Below are 18,847 nucleotides of genomic sequence, written 5' to 3'. Positions count from 1 at the left end.
TTGAGAGGCTAACTCTGGGTCCAATGTTGATTTTTTTAATAAGGGTAGAATTTTTGCCCTTTTCCACCTGTGTGGAACCTGACCCGTCTGCAGAGAGAGATGTGCTAGTCTGGATGAGTGAATACATTCAGGGATTAATGAGTGTGCAGGCATTACTGAGTGCAGCAGGGAATTCATGAGTGCACCAGAGTGAATGATTGTGGCAGGGAATGCAGGGTGTATGGTGTGAGTGTAGAGAATGCAAACAGCAATTAATAGGTGTGGTGGAGTGAATGTGTGACTGTGCAGGAGTGAATGAGAGCAGAAGTGAATGAGCAAGTACAGGAATGAATAGGTGGGCGTATCAAATTGAATGAGTACAGCATTTATGTATTTATTTTATTTAAAGAGTTTTATATAGCGCTGGCTAGACCCGAAGGTATCAGAGCACTTTACATGAGAATCAATAATGTAACAGAAAAAATCAACAATTACATAATACATCAAAAAATAGGCAATACAATTAGGAGAGGAGAGAAAGGAGAGAGAAAAGTAGTGGAGGGGCAGGAGAGGTGAGAAAGGGAGGATAAGGGAAGAGACAACAAGGAGAGACGAAAGGAAGTCTGTCTAAAGACCGACTGTGTAGGTGACGACCAAGGAGGGAATCCACGGCCCATCTCCCCTATAGCTAAACCAGGTAGCTCCATCGGGCATCAGACAAAATAGTTCAGTCTCAATACATTGAGAGAGGAGAGAAGGAGAGACATGAATAGAGGGAGGATGCGGGAAGAGACGACAGGAGAGACGAAAGGAAGTCTATCTAAAGACCGACTGGGTAGGTGACGTCCAAGGAGGGAATCCCCGGCCTGTCTCCCCTATAGCTAAACCAGGTAGCTCCATCGGGCATTAGACAAAATAGTTCAGTCTCAATACATTGAGAGAGGAGAGAAGGAGAGACATAAATAGAGGGAGGATGCGGGAAGAGACGACAGGAGAGACAAAAGGAAGTCTGTCTAAAGACCGACTGGGTAGGTGACGTCCAAGGAGGGAATCCCCGGCCTGTCTCCCCTATAGCTAAACCAGGTCGCTCCACCGGGCATCAGACAAAACAGCTAGATCTCAATTGACGAGGTAAAATTCACAGATACACAGGGTGGTAACTAAGGGCCAGGACAGGTGAGGGCAAAGGTCAGTAGCAGGAAAGTTGAGAAGAGTAGAGCGGAGAGGGGTAGGGGGTAGGGGAGGAGGGAGATAAGGACAGGAGAGACTCAGGAGGGTTTGTTGCGGCCGTCATTTTAGGCAGGTACAGGCAGTATTTCAGGAGCAATCACTGTGTGGGGTGACTACATCGCAGCTTCGTTGTCTCTTGTGTCCCTGTAGGCTCTGAAAACTAACTGCATACCACTGATTTTTGGGCTTGGCCACTGTATTTGTGTTGGCCCCTTTAAATGCTTTGTGCCACACTGCCAGGTTCCATGTCATGCCATGCACCTTCTCTGTCGCTGGTTCAGTGTTGGTTGCGGTGCTGGCGCAGTCTCTAAAGGGCAGTAGGAGTGCAGGTGCTATGCAATGTATCTCTCACTCCTGCCGGGCCTCCCATGTGTGGCCTACATAACTTTCACAATGCTTAGATGTCAGCGCAAGCCCTCTCAGTAAGCTCTACATCAGTGAGTAAAAATGTGAATGAGTGAATGCACGTTGGATGAATGCGTATATTTATGTAATACTGTTGTGATAAGAACTAACACACTTTCTGTGAATGCAAGTTCAGCACAAAAGGTTAAATTGTGAAAAAGCAAAGTGGACGGTCTCACAAGAACCCTCTTCCCTCTTGAACGGTATGGGTGAATGGGCCAGCTTAAGGAGTATCATGCAGATATGGGGTAGGCCAGCAGTATCGCAGCTCCACAAGGTACAGGGTCCATGAAATTCCATGCAGCACCCATTCAGAGTGCTGGATGGGTGCGAATCCATGGCAGACATCTGACCTTTCTTTACACATTAATACAAAATCCCAACCATGGATATTTTACATTCCTTGGACATTTACAAGATGCCTGGTTCCTACTGGCAGTGAGAGAGCGCAAACTGATAAATGTATGAGTACATCACACTTATCTGTAGTAAGCATAATTCATGAAGAGAAATGCCATGAGTGCTAATAGTATCTGAAATTATATTCTAAATGTATAGCTAATATAGAGATTTAAGTAGAAGTGGAACTAATACAGAAATGTGTGACATTATATGACTTTATTAGATGTGATTATTTTGAATCCATGTCGTGAAGCTGCTAAAACATAAGGTGGTATGTGGTTAAGAGCAGAACGTGGTAGGCCTCAGGGCCAGAGCTGGAGCTAAAAGGGAAGGTGTTTCTTTTCACGACACAGATTGTTTTAACGTTTTTGGTCATTGCATTAATGGGCCATGATTTATAGTAATGTTTACTGAATAATAGAATAAGAGTTTTAACATGCTTTAATTAAATGAAGAAGTTGAATGCTATAATCATAATGAGAAATATTGTAGGCCTAAAATGTTTTAGCATTGATTTACACGTACATGTCTGGGCTGAGAAATGTTGCAAGCCTTTTTAGAAGTCTATGAGAGTTGGGTTCTTGGCGGCAGATATCTGTCTGCAACAGGAAAGGGGGGATCCAATTATAAATGAATGAATAGAGGTCTGTTCAAGTAGACGGCCCAGACATGGAGGAGGGTTCTGGAATGTTTAAGGGGTATCAGCGGGCCGGAGAAGAGTCTGAGAAGCAAGGTCAACTCTAACATCTGAGGCCCAATACAAAGCATCATGGAAAAAGCCTGAAGTTGCACCACGTGAGAGGCGTTTCGCAAGGGGCGTCTCAAATGTTGATGACTGTTTTGTATTAGGGACAGCACCCCTGGGTGGAGTTAGAGCAGAGACCTGAGGACCCCTAAGAGAGTGGATGGGTAGGCAGAGAGGGGTCATGACTGGAGAACTTTAGGTTTTCACCAAGAGACTTAGAGTGAGTGACTTCCCTTGGGGGTCATTCACTGCTGACACCTTTGTTAGGTTGGGATTTGGTTAAGTAGGGATACCATCTAGAACAGGGTAGGGACGCCTAACCTGTGTGTTTTTTCCTCCAACCTAAATGAAGGAGAGATATGCGTCTATGCTGATAGCTTTGCTATTTTTAGAACTTGTGTTAGTGATTTCTGTCGCTCGTCTGAGGGCTTTTCGAGAGCACATGTATGTAATTGGACCTGTGTATCTCGTGAATCTCATTCTGAGATGCCTGTATTTGCAGCTCATTATATCTTTACAATAAACTTTTGAAAACTAGAAGTTGTCCGTGATCTTTGAGAGTAGAGTCCTTTCTTGGGTGAACTAACTTGGAAATAGGTGCACTTTCTTTCCTTACAGACAGGCAATAAAGGTTCAGTCGACCAGATCGAGGTTTGGATCAATAGATATAAGGTATCGATCAAAATCTCGCCCTTTCAGTTGGTAGCTATAGAGGATGGTTGCCTTCTTGAGGACGGTGACCTAGGCCAGGTTAGCTTACCCCAAGGCCCCTAGAAATCGATGATCGGAAGAACAGCCCGCAGAGGAAGATCCGGATGACGTGAGACAGAAAAAGCAGCAGTATCGGTCGAGAGTGAGTATAAAGGGTTATGCGTGTTAGATTGCGGTGTTTTTGTATTGTATCTATGTTGTAATGTCTGGCGGAGTTGAATGTCTGTAGAGTGACTGTGGAACAGGTTGTGAGCGCGCGCAACCGGTGGAAATCTTAAGTTCAAGGAGAGCTTAAGTGGTTCGGGTGTATCGGACACCCAGAGTAATTGTCAACTAGTGTGAAGGGGGTCATGAGGTACCATTGATCACCCAAGAGACCGAGATAGGGGGAACGTAAGAGTGAGTGCGTGAGTAACGGACGCTGGTCGGAAGTTACTGTGTGTGTAAGCAACCTATCAGAGAGACGATAGACATCTCGTCAGTTGTGTTGACAATTACAGATAGACTGTGGACGTACAGTCGAGAGAAGTGACCGCTTGGTCGGAAGTAGTCATTTTTCGGTGTATGAATGGGACGCATGCATAACCGGGAGACGAGTTGAGAAAGGAGGGGTGCTGCTGCGAAGCGGAGAAAAGAGACGTCAGGTGGTGTCGCGCAGAGATTGGCTGACCGGAGAAAGACCGCGCTGTGATAGGCCAGCTAGCGAACACGTCACACAGGGTCGCGACGTGATTGGCCGACAGGAGAAAGACCGCGCTGTGATAGGCCAAGCTAGCAAAGCCGCGACAGGATTGGTGGATTGTCATCAGGAAGTAAACAGAGTAGCGAGGCTGGATTTTGTGCGCATAATTATGAAGTGCTTTAAATGGTTGAAAGCGATGTTTAAGAAAGAGAAGCGGGGATCGTATGAAGGGGAAGAAGCCCCGCCGGAGGGTACGCCAGCTCGTTACATGGCAGTAAATGTTGGGTTGCATACGATCCTGTGGATATCAGAGTGGAGTAAGATTACTGAAGGAAACGAGGAACTGACGTTCCCGAAGTACGGGACGTTCAGATTAGAGGTGTTACATCGATTAAAATCAGTCATGACCTCAATTAGACCCTTGCCTAGACCAACCCAGTTCGAAGCCCTTGATGCCTGGCTTAGGGCAGCGCATGAAAGGAATATGAACAGACGACAAGAAAGGGTGAAACGCTCGGTAAGGGCAGTGCAGGATGCCAGGTGGGATGCAGATGCTAAAAGATGGAGAGTGCATAATTTGGAAATAAATAAACTGTACCCAGTGTTAGAGGCGCCAGTAAATAAAAGTCCCCTAGAAGAAGATGATGAGAGCGAAACAGAGGATAGCTTGATAAACAGATTACTGACAGACAGGCCACCCCCGTATAATAGAGCAGGGGGAGAGGTCGAGAATACTGAAGGAGCAAAGGGGGGCAATGCAGGAGAGCATAGACCGCTTCCCAGTTCAGAGTGGGATCCTGAGCCAAAGAAAGAGTTGCTCCAGCCTAGTCAGGTGCAACAGGTAGTCGGTAGGTTTGTGGTACAAAGAGCGCCGGAAACGGAAAGCGCCACATCCTACCCATTACCAGATGCACTACAGGTACCTGTTACCATAGGTCCTATAATATCGATATATGACCAAGAGAGAGCAAGAGGGGAAGAACGGAAACGGAAAGACAGAGAAAGAGCAGAGCAGGCAAGGAGGAACGATACCACTAATTCCCCAAGTCAGATGCCGATACCCAGAGAGTGGAGCACCCCGAAGCACACAGCAGGGGACCCAGGGGGAGATCCTGGGGGCCCCAGATGGCCAATGGATCTGAGGGGATCTGGACGAAAATCCTTTCAAGAGCTAAATGAGTACATGAAGCAGTGGGATGAGGCAGTGAAGGCTCAAAAGTGCATCAATGCTGCAGAAGCAGAAAGGGAAAGTCAGGACAGCCGAGCTCGGACTCACTGCGGGGCTGGGGAGAGTAGCCCGGAGTGGGACTGTAGAGGGAGTAGGGGAGTCACCCATTGGGCCCGGAATGGAGGTAGAACAGACCTGGAAAACGGGGGCCCCGGGAGTGAAGGGGTGGCGCGCCCAATACTCAGTGAAGGGGAGAGGAGAGCACAAGAGTACAGAAACAGCTTTAAATGTCCACACTGTGTGCCCGGCACCAGAGAACTGAATGGGAGTTGTGAGAGGTCGCACCATAGTCCCTGTGATGACGGCAATGAGCGCAGCCCAGGGAATATGGGGAACCAGGAAGGATCGTATCGGATACTGAGCGATACGAGGCAAAGGGAGTGTAGCGACCAGAGGGAAAATAACAGAGAGATGTGCGGTGAGAGGAGGGAAGAAGAAGAGAGTGGGCAGAGAGAGAGTGGGGGTAACAGGCCCGTGTTCCATCACCTTCCTAGATCGGATGGCCGAGCATGGGACCTGGAGAGATGGGAGCGAGGGAGACCACCCATTAACTCTCCCGAGCCCAAACGCAGAGCTCGAAGTTGGGATGGTAGGGAGACCAGTGAACCCCCTTCGAAAGACATATTGCGAGCTGAGATAAAAGCCAAAAGACTCGATGTCTCCAGTTTAAGGTCAGATCTGGATGACATGGTAGATGGTACCCTGCCTTTAGAAAGAATGGAAATGTATGAACAGGATGAAATACTGTATATGGCAAAGGACATCACACGAAAGGCGAGAGCAGTCCATGAGAAGTTAGTCGAACTAGCAGGCAAATATATGGTGGACTTGTCAAGAACCAAAGCATTACAGGGTAACCACAGGCTACATTACTCAGATCGAGATCTAGATGAGAGGAGAACGATTGGGCTGAAAACACACATAAGGGAACTGATTACTGGAATAAGGACATGGAGGGCACTAGATAAGTGGGAAGAGAGGTGGTCCAAGAAAGGGACCGGCAGGAGAAGCATGATTGGTATGACACCAGGACAGCAGGGAATAGAAGCTTACCCTTTGCGTGAAGTGGCAAATGGGAACTATGTACATGTCCCTTGGAGTAGGGGAGATTTAGCTGCTTTTACCACCTCTTTCCCCAAGTTACGAGAGAACCCTGTGGAGTGGTACAAGCAAGTGGAGAGATTTGTAAAAATCTCCAAGGTCCTTTGGATAGATCTGAACACGCTGTTCGACATTGTAGTACCTGGAGACCTGTGGACAGCATGTAAGGTTAGCGCTGAGTGGCCCACAACGGAGCCAGAGAGAGATGCCAAGACTAATGGGCCGTCTGAGATTGTGATGGCAAAATTCGAGAGAGTGATGACTTGGCTGAAAGAGAAGGTGCCAATGCAAGACATAGATTGGGTCAGAATAGATCGAACAAGACAGGAACCCAAAGAGACAGTTCATGAATATTACGAGAGATTGCTGAAGGCATTTAAACAGTATAGCGGCTTGGATGTAATGGATCCAAAAGACATAGGGCAATTCGTGTCCAAGTTCGTCCTGGGACTGAGACCGGATATTAGTTTAATGATTCAGCAACACTCGATTTGTTGGCAAAGTAAACCCCTAGATGAAATACTGAGATATGCCAGGTACTGCTGTGATGAGGTAGACTCCAAGGCTAAGAAACTAAAAGAAAAGCTGATGGTGGTACAATTGCAGACAGCAGGAAAGGGGGGACCGCAACAACAGCAGCAAGGGACAGGTACAGGAGGTAAGAAGCAGTACAGTCAGAACAAGGGTAATGAGGAGAGTACTACCTTTAGACCCAGAGTGGACATAGCTACCTTGAAGAAAACGACTAGGTGCCACCAGTGCAACGAGCTGGGGCATTGGAAACGCGAGTGCCCTTACAATGTAGAGATAGGAGAGCAAGAGATAGAGGAGGAAGAGGTCCAGAGCGCACCTATGAGAGGGGCGACGCAATACCAAGGAAAGGTGCTCAAAGGGGGGGGGGCTCCTCCCCGAGCCCAGTTCCCGCAACCTCCTCGAGTAGGGAGTATGGGTAAGACCTATAGACAAATGCCCCTGTTTGTGGAAGGGGAAGAATGCTATTATGTGGACCCATTAACCGGACAGAGAGTGGAAAGAGAAGACTGCACCCTCGGGGCAGCCTTAGAGGTAGATCAGAGGGGACCCTATGTGGAAGCAGAAGTAGCAGGGTGCCCTACGACATTTCTGGTGGACACAGGAGCCACTAGATCCACGATCAGATCAGCTGCAGTTCCAGACCTGCCCATGTCTGGAGAGACCATACAGGTGGTAGGGGTCGCAAACAGGAGAATAACCAGTCAATTGACAGAACCGGTGCAGGTGAAAATAGGGAAGTACAGCGATGAGCACCAGTTTGTGGTTTGCGATTCAAGTCCTGTGTGTCTGCTAGGAAGAGACCTGTTGTGTAAATTAAATTGTACTATATACTGTACACCGCAGGGAGTGGAGGTACTGACAAATGATGATGATGCAGATTTCAAAGTCGCAAACTCTAGAATATGCGTGGAGCTGTACCCTACTTTGACAGTAGACGAGCTCCCCTGGGACTTGAGAGAGACAGTGGCACCAGAAGTATGGGATTTCACTGGGGAAGAGATTGGATTGGTCAAAGGGGTGGACCCAGTGAAAATTGTAGTGAAACCGCATGCTGAGTTCCCAAGAACACCCCAATACAAATTGACTCCAGAAACGATTGCAGGCATAAAACCCGTGATCGAGTCCATGATTAAACAGGGAATACTGAAAGAAATCGTGGGTAGTCCATGCAACTCCCCGATTATGGGTCTACAGAAACCAAATGGGAAATTTCGGATAGTGCAGGACCTTCGAAAGATTAATAACATAGTCGTTTCATGTTGTCCAGTGGTACCGAATCCATCAGTGATACTGTTTCAGATTCCATTCCAAGCAGAGTGGTTCACTGTGATCGATCTTTGCCAGGCTTTCTTTTCGATCCCTTTGGACGAAGATAGCCATTTTCTTTTCGCATTTAAGCTGGAAAATCGCGTCCTAACATGGTGTCGTATCCCTCAGGGGTATACAGAGAGCCCATCGATCTTTAACCAGCTTTTGAAGAAAAATCTTGAAAGTCTAGTGCTGCCCCAGAAGTCAGTTCTGGTCCAGTACATAGACGACCTCCTTGTGGCGTCAGAAACAGAAGAAGCTTGCAGGGAAGACTCCATTGCTTTGTTAAATCACCTAGCTGCCAATGGGCATAAGGTATCCCCGGGAAAATTGCAGTACTGCCTGACAGAAGTGCAGTACTTGGGACACAGAATTGAGAAAGGCAAACGAAAAGTGTCACCAGACAGGATAGAGGCGATCATGAAAATGAATGCGCCTCAGACCCAGAGAGAGGTCAGGATGTTCCTAGGGATGGTGGGTTATTGCCGACAGTGGATCGTGAACTTTTCACTGAAAGCAAAACCTTTGCAAAAACTGACGCACAAGGAGGTGAGTGATCCGGTACCATGGGACAAAGACTGTTTGATGGCGTTCCTACAGTTGCGAGAGGACCTGTGTCGTGCTCCGGCATTGGGAATGCCTGATTACAATAAACAATTTTTTCTTTACTGTTGTGAGAGAGAAGGTTGCGCGTTGTCTGTGTTGGTCCAAATCCATGGGAATGCCCGTAGACCAGTTGCTTATTTCTCGGCTACTTTAGACCCAGTAGCCGCAGCGTTGCCCGGATGTCTCAAATCCGTTGCTGCAACGGGTGTCAGCATTGAGAGATGTGAAAATATCGTCATGGGGCACCCGTTAGAGGTGTGCGTGCCACATTCTGTTGAACTGTTGATGACCAGGACCAAAACACAGCATCTGACCAACAGCAGGCTCACGCGCTATGAGCAAGTTATTCTTGCTGCAGAGAACGTGACCCTCAAGAGATGCTCTGTTTTGAACCCTGCTACCTTAATGCCACTTCCAAATGATATTGATGATGATGATGAATATACAGACCATGACTGTCTCGATGTGACTGAACTATGCACCAAACCCAGACCCGACATCGTAGATGAGCCACTGACCGACCCAGACGAAGTTTTCTTTGTCGATGGCTCATGTGTAAGAGACGAAGTTGGGCAGTTGAGAGCAGCGTATGCTGTTTGTACAATTGAAGGAGTTGTGGAAGCAGGGTGCCTGGAAGGAGTAAACTCCGCTCAGGTAGCCGAGATTATTGCCCTGACACGTGCTTGCTTAGCAGGCAATCAAATTCGAGTCACCATCTACACCGACAGCCAATACGGGTTTGGGGTAGTTCATGATTACGGGCAGTTATGGTCTCAAAGAGGGTTCATGACTTCTTCAGGCTCTCCCATTCGCAATGGAGAGTTTGTGCGCTTGTTGTTAGAAGCATTGCAATGTCCAGCAAGTATCGCAGTTGTAAAGTGCATCGCACATACCAAAAATGAGGACTTTGTTTCGAAAGGCAATAGATATGCTGATGAAGTTGCGCGGTATTGCGCAGAACAAGGTTACTCTTTCACAGAGGTGGATGTGGGTGGAATAAATGTAAGAACTGAATTAGCCATGATACTGGAAACTGTTGATACTTGGGATGAATTGTCAACCATGCAAGAAAATGCTCCTGATTCAGAAAAAGAAACATGGGAAAAGGCAGGATGTGTAATGGGTGAGACCCATTTTTGGGTCTCAGCAGACGGCAGAGCAGTGTTGCCCAATGAGATGGTGAGTCCAATGGCTAGACTCATACATGGTCCAGTACACTTAGGGAGAGATGCTATGCTGAGAGTGTTTAGACAGACTTGGTACAATCCTAAGTTTAGAATAGCAGCAGAAGCAGTGTGCCAGCGTTGTGTGACCTGCCAGCAGCTGAACGTAGGAAAAAGAACACCAGTTGCACTAAGTCACATAGGAAGGTCTGGAGGTCCATTCAATAGAATGCAGATAGATTTCATTGAAATGCCAAGATGCAACCGCCTTCGCTATGTCCTGGTGGTTGTTTGTGTGTTCTCCAGATGGGTTGAGGCATATCCTACACGTAGGTGCGACACCCTCACAGTGGCTAAGTTACTGCTTAGAGAACTTATCCCTCGTTTCGGGGTGCCGGCCTTTTTGGAATCAGATAGGGGAACACATTTTAACAGCGAGCTTGTGAAGATGATCTGTGTAGCACTGAATATTGACCAAAAGCTCCATTGCAGTTACCGACCAGAAGCCTCAGGAATTGTGGAACAGATCAATGGAACGATCAAGTCCAGAATAGCTAAAGTCTGTTCCTCAACGACCCTGAGTTGGCCTGATGCCCTGCCATTAGTCCTCATGAGCCTTCGTAGTACCCCAGACAGAAGAACAGGGTTGTCACCACATGAAGTGTTAATGGGGAGAGCAATGAGGCTGCCATCTATTCCAGCTACTGCATTGTTAAATATCACAGATGATATGATCCTGGACTATTGTAAGGGGCTGTCTGACGCCATGCGTTCTGTGTCCCTTCAGGTGCAGGCTGCAGAGGTTCCAGCGTGCCAGGGCCCGTGCCATGACCTGTATCCTGGGGACTGGGTCCTGGTGAAGAAACATGTGAGAAGAAGCTGCTTGGATATTCGTTGGCGTGGGCCCTACCAGGTCATCCTGATCACCAACACAGCTGTAAAGGTGGGAGGCCTGCCCAATTGGATCCACGCGTCACATACGAAAAGGGTTCCAGCACCTCTGGAAACAGCTCCTCTCTCGGATGGACGTCCAGCTGAGGACCAAGAAGCCATAGAGGGGGCTAGCCAAGCTGTAGAGGTGCCAGCGGAAGCAGGGAACGAGTCTGACCAAGCTGAGGACGGTCAGTACAACAGCGAAACAGAAGACGCTACAGAAGGAGAAAATAGCTGGGAGTACGAGTCTGACCCTGACAGGTCTGAAGGAGAGCGAGAACAGACCAGAAGGAGAAGGAGTAGAAGGGCACGTGGAGAAGCTAATTGGCCGCAAAGAAGGAGCTCTAGCCTGAGGTCAACTCCAGAGTTAACCCTTCCTCCGATATCAGAAGACTCAGACCCAGAAGAAGGTGCTCAGGGCGCTGAAGCACCGGACCGAAGAAGGTCAAGAAGAGTGCGTGTGCCTAACAGAAGATACTCCACACCTGAGTGGACATATCTGGCGACAAATGTCTGTGAAACCGGAGACAGGGAGGATCCGAGCGGTGGTGGTGTCCAGTTCTGAGCCCATTATCACCGTGGAAATACGATTGTTGGTACCCGGTGTCGAACAAGAAGGGTCACTAACATTCGTGCTCCCCAGACCTCCCCGCCTCAGCAAGTTAAAGCACATGTTTCTTACAGAATTGCAATTCCCCGACTTTGGTACAACGATAACAGCACATGAAGAGCACACTCTTCGCTTGGAAATATTGAACTATGCTATTGAAGCTGCAACCACAAATCTGATAGTCGATTGTTAAAGGACTTTGTAAATAAAGCAAGCAGAAAAAGAAGATTACCTAGCGCCCAGGAAGCAGAGAATTTTAGGGAATCCCTTGAGTTGATGGAGAAGGGCTAGGGTTGTCTTTTTGAACTGTTAAAGGACTTTTGCGAAGAAGGTTGTCAGCCTCCAACTGTGTGGATTCTAAAGACAAAAAGGATTGAAAAGAGACTGTAAAGGAACGAGAGGAAAAGAACTTTTTGCGGAGATAAAGAGAGAACTATATAGTCTGACGAAATGGAGGCCGGCACCCCGAACCGCAGAGCTAAATGTATAATAGGTACACTAATAGTAGGAGTGATATTATTAATAGCTTTAGTGGTAACCATTTCTTATGTAAAGGGACATGAAGAAGAAGTAAAGGTAATTGATGTGAGTTCTGCAGGAACGCTTACACCTACTGTTGCAGGTGAGAAAAGGGAAAACACTCAAGAGAAAGCGTTATTGGCTGCAGAAGCCCGCAGGTTACATGTAGACGAGTCCCAAGGAGACTTTAGGTCAAATGCTTATGCTAAACTTTTGTATGAATACGTGGATGCCATGGAGGTTAAGGATTGCTACGTCTGCATGCAGTTGCCTGCGTCTGTAGATGAAGGAATTCGCTATCATCACCTCCCTCTGACATATGGCATTACATGTAGCTTATTGCTTAGTATATTTTATGAGAGAGATAGTTTTGAATACTATTTCTCTAATTATGATTCAGTGTTGCCAGAAGTCCCAAATTATAAGCAGATGAATAAATGGGATTACTGGAAGAGTGAAGACAGATTGGCCAAGTTCTTCATTCCTTGGATTACCTTAGATACTTCACATGCCCGTAGAAATAACCTGACATGCAAGGTGTCAGAAGTCGAGAAGAAGTTCATAGGGCAGGTGGATGATCGTTACAGGAGACAAAAGATTTTGAAGAAATCAGGACAAGGGAAAATAGATTGGACCGAGGAAGAGAAGTCACATAAGAGAAAGGGTAGTAGTGGTCCAATAGCTTTAGATAAAGCGCAGAGAGGAAAGTTATGTCTTCACCGAGCCAAAACGTATTATGAAAATGTATACGTGGGTGAAGTTGACTGTGAACATGCTTTTAATTTAGAGTACTACACTAAGGATTTCCTGAAGGGAATGCAAGTGATTCCAAATGTGTATTTTGTATGTGGAAGAAATGCTTACGTGAGACTACCTGACAACTGGTATGGATCATGTTACTTGGCAATTGTCTTCCCCAAAATATATCATGCACAAGACTTATTGATCATTGAGGGCCAGACATCATCGAGGGGAAGGAGAGATTTAGGCGATGCAGAAATGGTTGGAGATGTTTTTGGAGCTATGTTTCCTCTTTTGGGAATAATCCTTAATGATGTTAAAATTAGACGACTGGCAACAGTTGTCGACAGGTTGTCTGCCAGCACTGCTCAGTCCTTAATGCTGGTAGAAGGAGAGATGCAATCGATAAGGGCTATGGTTCTTCAAAATCGTCTTGCATTAGATGTCCTATTAGCAAAAGAGGGCGGAGTCTGTAAGGCTTTGAAGGTTCAGGAATGTTGCACTTACATTCCAGACCTTTCAAAACCCCTTGAGAAAGTTATTAAGAACATAACTAATATTCACAAAGAGATCGAAGACTTGAGTAGAGAAAATGTCTGGGAAAAGGTGGGCCACGGAATGAGTGCAGTTGGAGGGTGGTTTTCCACCTTAGGAAAAAGCTTTATATGGTATATTCTAAAGCCTATCATCATAATATTGATCTGTGGGATAATATTGTGGGGATTGGTGAGGGTATTCAAATGGTACAGAGCAAGAAAGTCAGAAAGGGCCCAAAGAGAGCAGCTGCAGAGATTGGCTGCCATACAAGATAATCAGTACAGGAGCCTGAGAGCTCTGGAAGCGCAGAGAATGCCAGCAATAACTGCAGTTTAAATGTTAGTGATGACCCCGAGAGGTCATCAAAGGGGGGAACTGAGAGAGCGCAAACTGATAAATGTATGAGTACATCACACTTATCTGTAGTAAGCATAATTCATGAAGAGAAATGCCATGAGTGCTAATAGTATCTGAAATTATATTCTAAATGTATAGCTAATATAGAGATTTAAGTAGAAGTGGAACTAATACAGAAATGTGTGACATTATATGACTTTATTAGATGTGATTATTTTGAATCCATGTCGTGAAGCTGCTAAAACATAAGGTGGTATGTGGTTAAGAGCAGAACGTGGTAGGCCTCAGGGCCAGAGCTGGAGCTAAAAGGGAAGGTGTTTCTTTTCACGACACAGATTGTTTTAACGTTTTTGGTCATTGCATTAATGGGCCATGATTTATAGTAATGTTTACTGAATAATAGAATAAGAGTTTTAACATGCTTTAATTAAATGAAGAAGTTGAATGCTATAATCATAATGAGAAATATTGTAGGCCTAAAATGTTTTAGCATTGATTTACACGTACATGTCTGGGCTGAGAAATGTTGCAAGCCTTTTTAGAAGTCTATGAGAGTTGGGTTCTTGGCGGCAGATATCTGTCTGCAACAGGAAAGGGGGGATCCAATTATAAATGAATGAATAGAGGTCTGTTCAAGTAGACGGCCCAGACATGGAGGAGGGTTCTGGAATGTTTAAGGGGTATCAGCGGGCCGGAGAAGAGTCTGAGAAGCAAGGTCAACTCTAACATCTGAGGCCCAATACAAAGCATCATGGAAAAAGCCTGAAGTTGCACCACGTGAGAGGCGTTTCGCAAGGGGCGTCTCAAATGTTGATGACTGTTTTGTATTAGGGACAGCACCCCTGGGTGGAGTTAGAGCAGAGACCTGAGGACCCCTAAGAGAGTGGATGGGTAGGCAGAGAGGGGTCATGACTGGAGAACTTTAGGTTTTCACCAAGAGACTTAGAGTGAGTGACTTCCCTTGGGGGTCATTCACTGCTGACACCTTTGTTAGGTTGGGATTTGGTTAAGTAGGGATACCATCTAGAACAGGGTAGGGACGCCTAACCTGTGTGTTTTTTCCTCCAACCTAAATGAAGGAGAGATATGCGTCTATGCTGATAGCTTTGCTATTTTTAGAACTTGTGTTAGTGATTTCTGTCGCTCGTCTGAGGGCTTTTCGAGAGCACATGTATGTAATTGGACCTGTGTATCTCGTGAATCTCATTCTGAGATGCCTGTATTTGCAGCTCATTATATCTTTACAATAAACTTTTGAAAACTAGAAGTTGTCCGTGATCTTTGAGAGTAGAGTCCTTTCTTGGGTGAACTAACTTGGAAATAGGTGCACTTTCTTTCCTTACAGACAGGCAATAAAGGTTCAGTCGACCAGATCGAGGTTTGGATCAATAGATATAAGGTATCGATCAAAATCTCGCCCTTTCAGCAGCATAAAGTTGAAGGACAGTGGCAGGTGGCTCTTCAGATGCCCAAGGAGAGAAAGAGGAACCAGGAAGGAAAGGTGTGCATATTAGAGGCTGGCTGTGGCTATCCGAGTGAGGCACGGAGTGGTAAGAACAGGGGAAGAGAGCAGTGACCGAATACAGCACATACTAAAACTGGCTGATTGGTACTGTCAGGAAGTAATGTGGAGAAAGGTAGAAAGACAGAAAGAAGAACAAGTCACTGGCATGGATATAACTTTGAAGTCAAAGCAGGTCGAGTCACTGCGGTCAGCAAATACTCTGCTGGTACGTGGGGTCGATACAAGGATAAGCGCCCCATAATTATTTAAAGACAGAGAATAATTCAGTACGTGTTAAGTAGCCATGCATGTTACCATGTAAAAAAATGCTTCATTATAATGCATCTGCCTAAGCACGATTTCAAAGCGCGCTGCCAGGGAAAAAAACCAAAATGTGGAATGAAATAATAAGAATGTAGCCGTCCTGGGTGCCACGCGAAGAATTCTTAAAATGCATAAAAAAAGGTTCCACACAAAAGCGAATAAACACTGTACCTCGGCCCCTGGAACTGAGCACCCTTTTAAGATATACTAAATACAATAGATTTCACAAGCACAACGCAAACACTGTGCAAGCGAAACGTAAAAATCTAGTACCATGTAAAAACAACAGCACATCACAATGCGATATATCAAATGTACATACACGCATTACTAAATTCATTTGAATGTGCAGCATTTGATTCACTCACAGGCATCACAATACAACCAGCACCATCAGAGACAAAGAATATCTCACATTTATCTCACTCCGTTACCCCTTACAAAAGGCACTTTATCACATGTAAATGACTCTCTGTAATTGTGTCCTGGTGAAGACCGAAACTGAGGCACATCCTCTGGCCGACCTCCATCACCAGACATAGTGCCAATATCGGCCCAGACCCGCTTACATACAACCCCCATCCCACAATAACCGACACCACACAAGTTGATGGAGAAAGTGGTTGCAGTTTTATTAGCATATACATTATGCAACATGTTGGGTTATCTTACGGGCGATCCAAGAGCGGGCAGCCCCTCGCGACCCGCCCACCTGACCGAGCTATAACCCCCCCACAGTGTTAAACCGTGGGGGTGTTATCAGTTTGGGGGGGAAGGTCTAACCCCTACCCCCGGCGAACCTCTCGTTCGCCCATTTACTCAAACCCCCCCCCCTCGGGGGGAAGAGCGTTGGCAACCCCCGGTTGCTCAGATACACAACCGCCCGAAGGACTAACGGGGCGCCGTCAGTCCCCCAGGATCCTTTTTACAGTGGATCTCCCTGGGGGATATATCGCTCACGCACCCTTCCGGTGCTCCTGTAGAGGGTACCCTTCTGTACCTTCCTGTATTGGATGCCCTGTAACTCCGCCTGCAACACAAAACAATTCATTAGTAGTAGCCCCCCCCAACCCCGATCTGCCCAAGAGCAGGGTAAGCGGATGGGAGGGAAAAGAACGCCGGGCAGTCCTGGTCTGCGCTGCGGGATTCTCCAGAGGTGGGGGGGGCGAGGGTCTACACGCCGCTGCACAGGAACAAAAGAGGACGCCTGACCCTCGCCCCCCGGGCTATATAGCCCTCCCCCCCTTCTCCCCCAGGACAGGAAATTACCTCACGTGTGGGGAATCCCAGGTTGACCACTGGCTGACCACCGAGTCAGCCAACCACTAGACCGCTTAGGGTCCGTGCCATCCTATGGCACTAAGGATGGCCGCCCTCGCAGGTAGCCACCTTTGGTGTCCCGGGGCAGCCTGTCATAGTGCCAATATCGGCCCAGACCCGCTTACATACAACCCCCAACCCACAATAACCGACACCACACAAGTTGATGGAGAAAGTGGTTGCAGTTTTATTAGCATATACATTATGCAACATGTTGGGTTATCTTACGGGCGATCCAAGAGCGGGCCGCCCCTCGCGACCCGTCCACCTGACCGAGCTATAACCCCCCCACAGTGTTAAACCGTGGGGGTGTTATCAGTTTGGGGGGAAAGGTCTAACCCCTACCCCGGCGAACCTCTCGTTCGCCCATTTACTCAAACCCCCCCCCTCGGGGGGCAGAGCGTTGGCAACCCCCGGTTGCTCAGGTACACAACCGCCCGAAGGACTAACGGGGCGCCGTCAGTCCCCCAGGATCCTTTTTACCGTGGATCTCCCTGGGGGATATATCGCTCACGCACCCTTCCGGTGCTCCTGTAGAGGGTACCCTTCTGTACCTTCCTGTATTGGATGCCCTGTAACTCCGCCAAGGCTCTCGGTGCGGCAGCCGCCGTCCGAGAGTCCCCCCATCCCTTATCTTTCCTCTATTTACAACCCGCTGTTCCCATCGCTTCAGATAGGTCCAGCAGAAAAATGGCTATCCCTACTTCTGATAGATGGACGCCGTCCTCATCAAAAGAACCTGTTCATTTGGTGTGCAACAAACTGTGTCTTATGAAGCCGAATCCCCTCTGCTCTGTGAATTTGCGCATGGCTCTGTTCACTCGTCTGCGGGAAGTTTCGATGGCCACCCCTGATCTAGCGTCCTTCCAATGCAGTCTTGGAGTGATCTCGGACCACCATACTTCGCACGGCCCCAACAGATTGCTCAAATCGCTCAGCGTGCCCCTCATTAACTGTAGCAGGGCCCTGCGCTCCAAGGGGACCAATTCCTCGCCTCCCAAATGCACAATTAACAAGTCTGGTGGAGATTCACCCCCGTCCAATAGTTGCTGAAATACGCGCTGCACACTACTCCAATGCAGGTCGGGCGACACTATCCCCTGATCTTTGTTGTTGCAAAACCATGCTTCCATTTTCCGCTATCAGCCCACCAGGCTACCCTTTGGATTCTCACATTTCCTGCCACCCAGACCGATTTACCTACCAACTAAAAGATGCAGATGTGTAAAACACGTTTATCACATATCCAGATTACACACTGCAAACCATACATTGACTCCACGTCACATACATATGAACCAAAATGCCCGCCAACCACCCTTGTTTGAACCCGCTCAGGAGCGTATGTACCGTTTGTAACAGCTGGACTCCCAGCGCCCCACCTGCTTTATATTTGACACTGGCAGCCCTGCCTGAAAAGCTGTAGTCGCAGCACCTATCCTCAATGAATGAGTACAAAACCTTTTCCCCTGTCTGTTGCTGCCAGCTAATTCTAAGCAAGTGTCCATGACGCGCCGCAGCTGGTACTTGGTCAGGGGGGAACAGGCCACAATTGAAAGGCCACCGCGAACTTTGAGGAGACCCAGATGCCCTGGATGCACCCCAGGGAGGCCTTGTCAAAGCCTACCATAGCCTGGAATTACCTTGCCAAGTCGTGCACCTAGTCAACCGGCAATCTGGCCCCCTGCAGACGTGCCGCTCTCTATACCTAGGAAAGCAAAGTTTGCGCTGGCCCCCTGTCTACCATGTGCAAGGAGTACCCCCAGTTGGTCTGAAAGAAGAACGAAGTCTGCCAGGCCTGCGAACAAGGCTGTGTCCCGTCATTCCCAAATGAACAAAAGTCATCCCAGCCATGAGGCACCCCTTCTACACCGTACGTGTCCTGGAGTGCCCATTTGCAGGAACCCC

The sequence above is a fragment of the Lissotriton helveticus genome, chromosome 7 (assembly GCF_964261635.1).
Source record: "Lissotriton helveticus chromosome 7, aLisHel1.1, whole genome shotgun sequence".
Lineage (NCBI taxonomy): Eukaryota > Metazoa > Chordata > Amphibia > Caudata > Salamandridae > Lissotriton > Lissotriton helveticus.
This window is presented reverse-complemented; position numbering follows the sequence as displayed.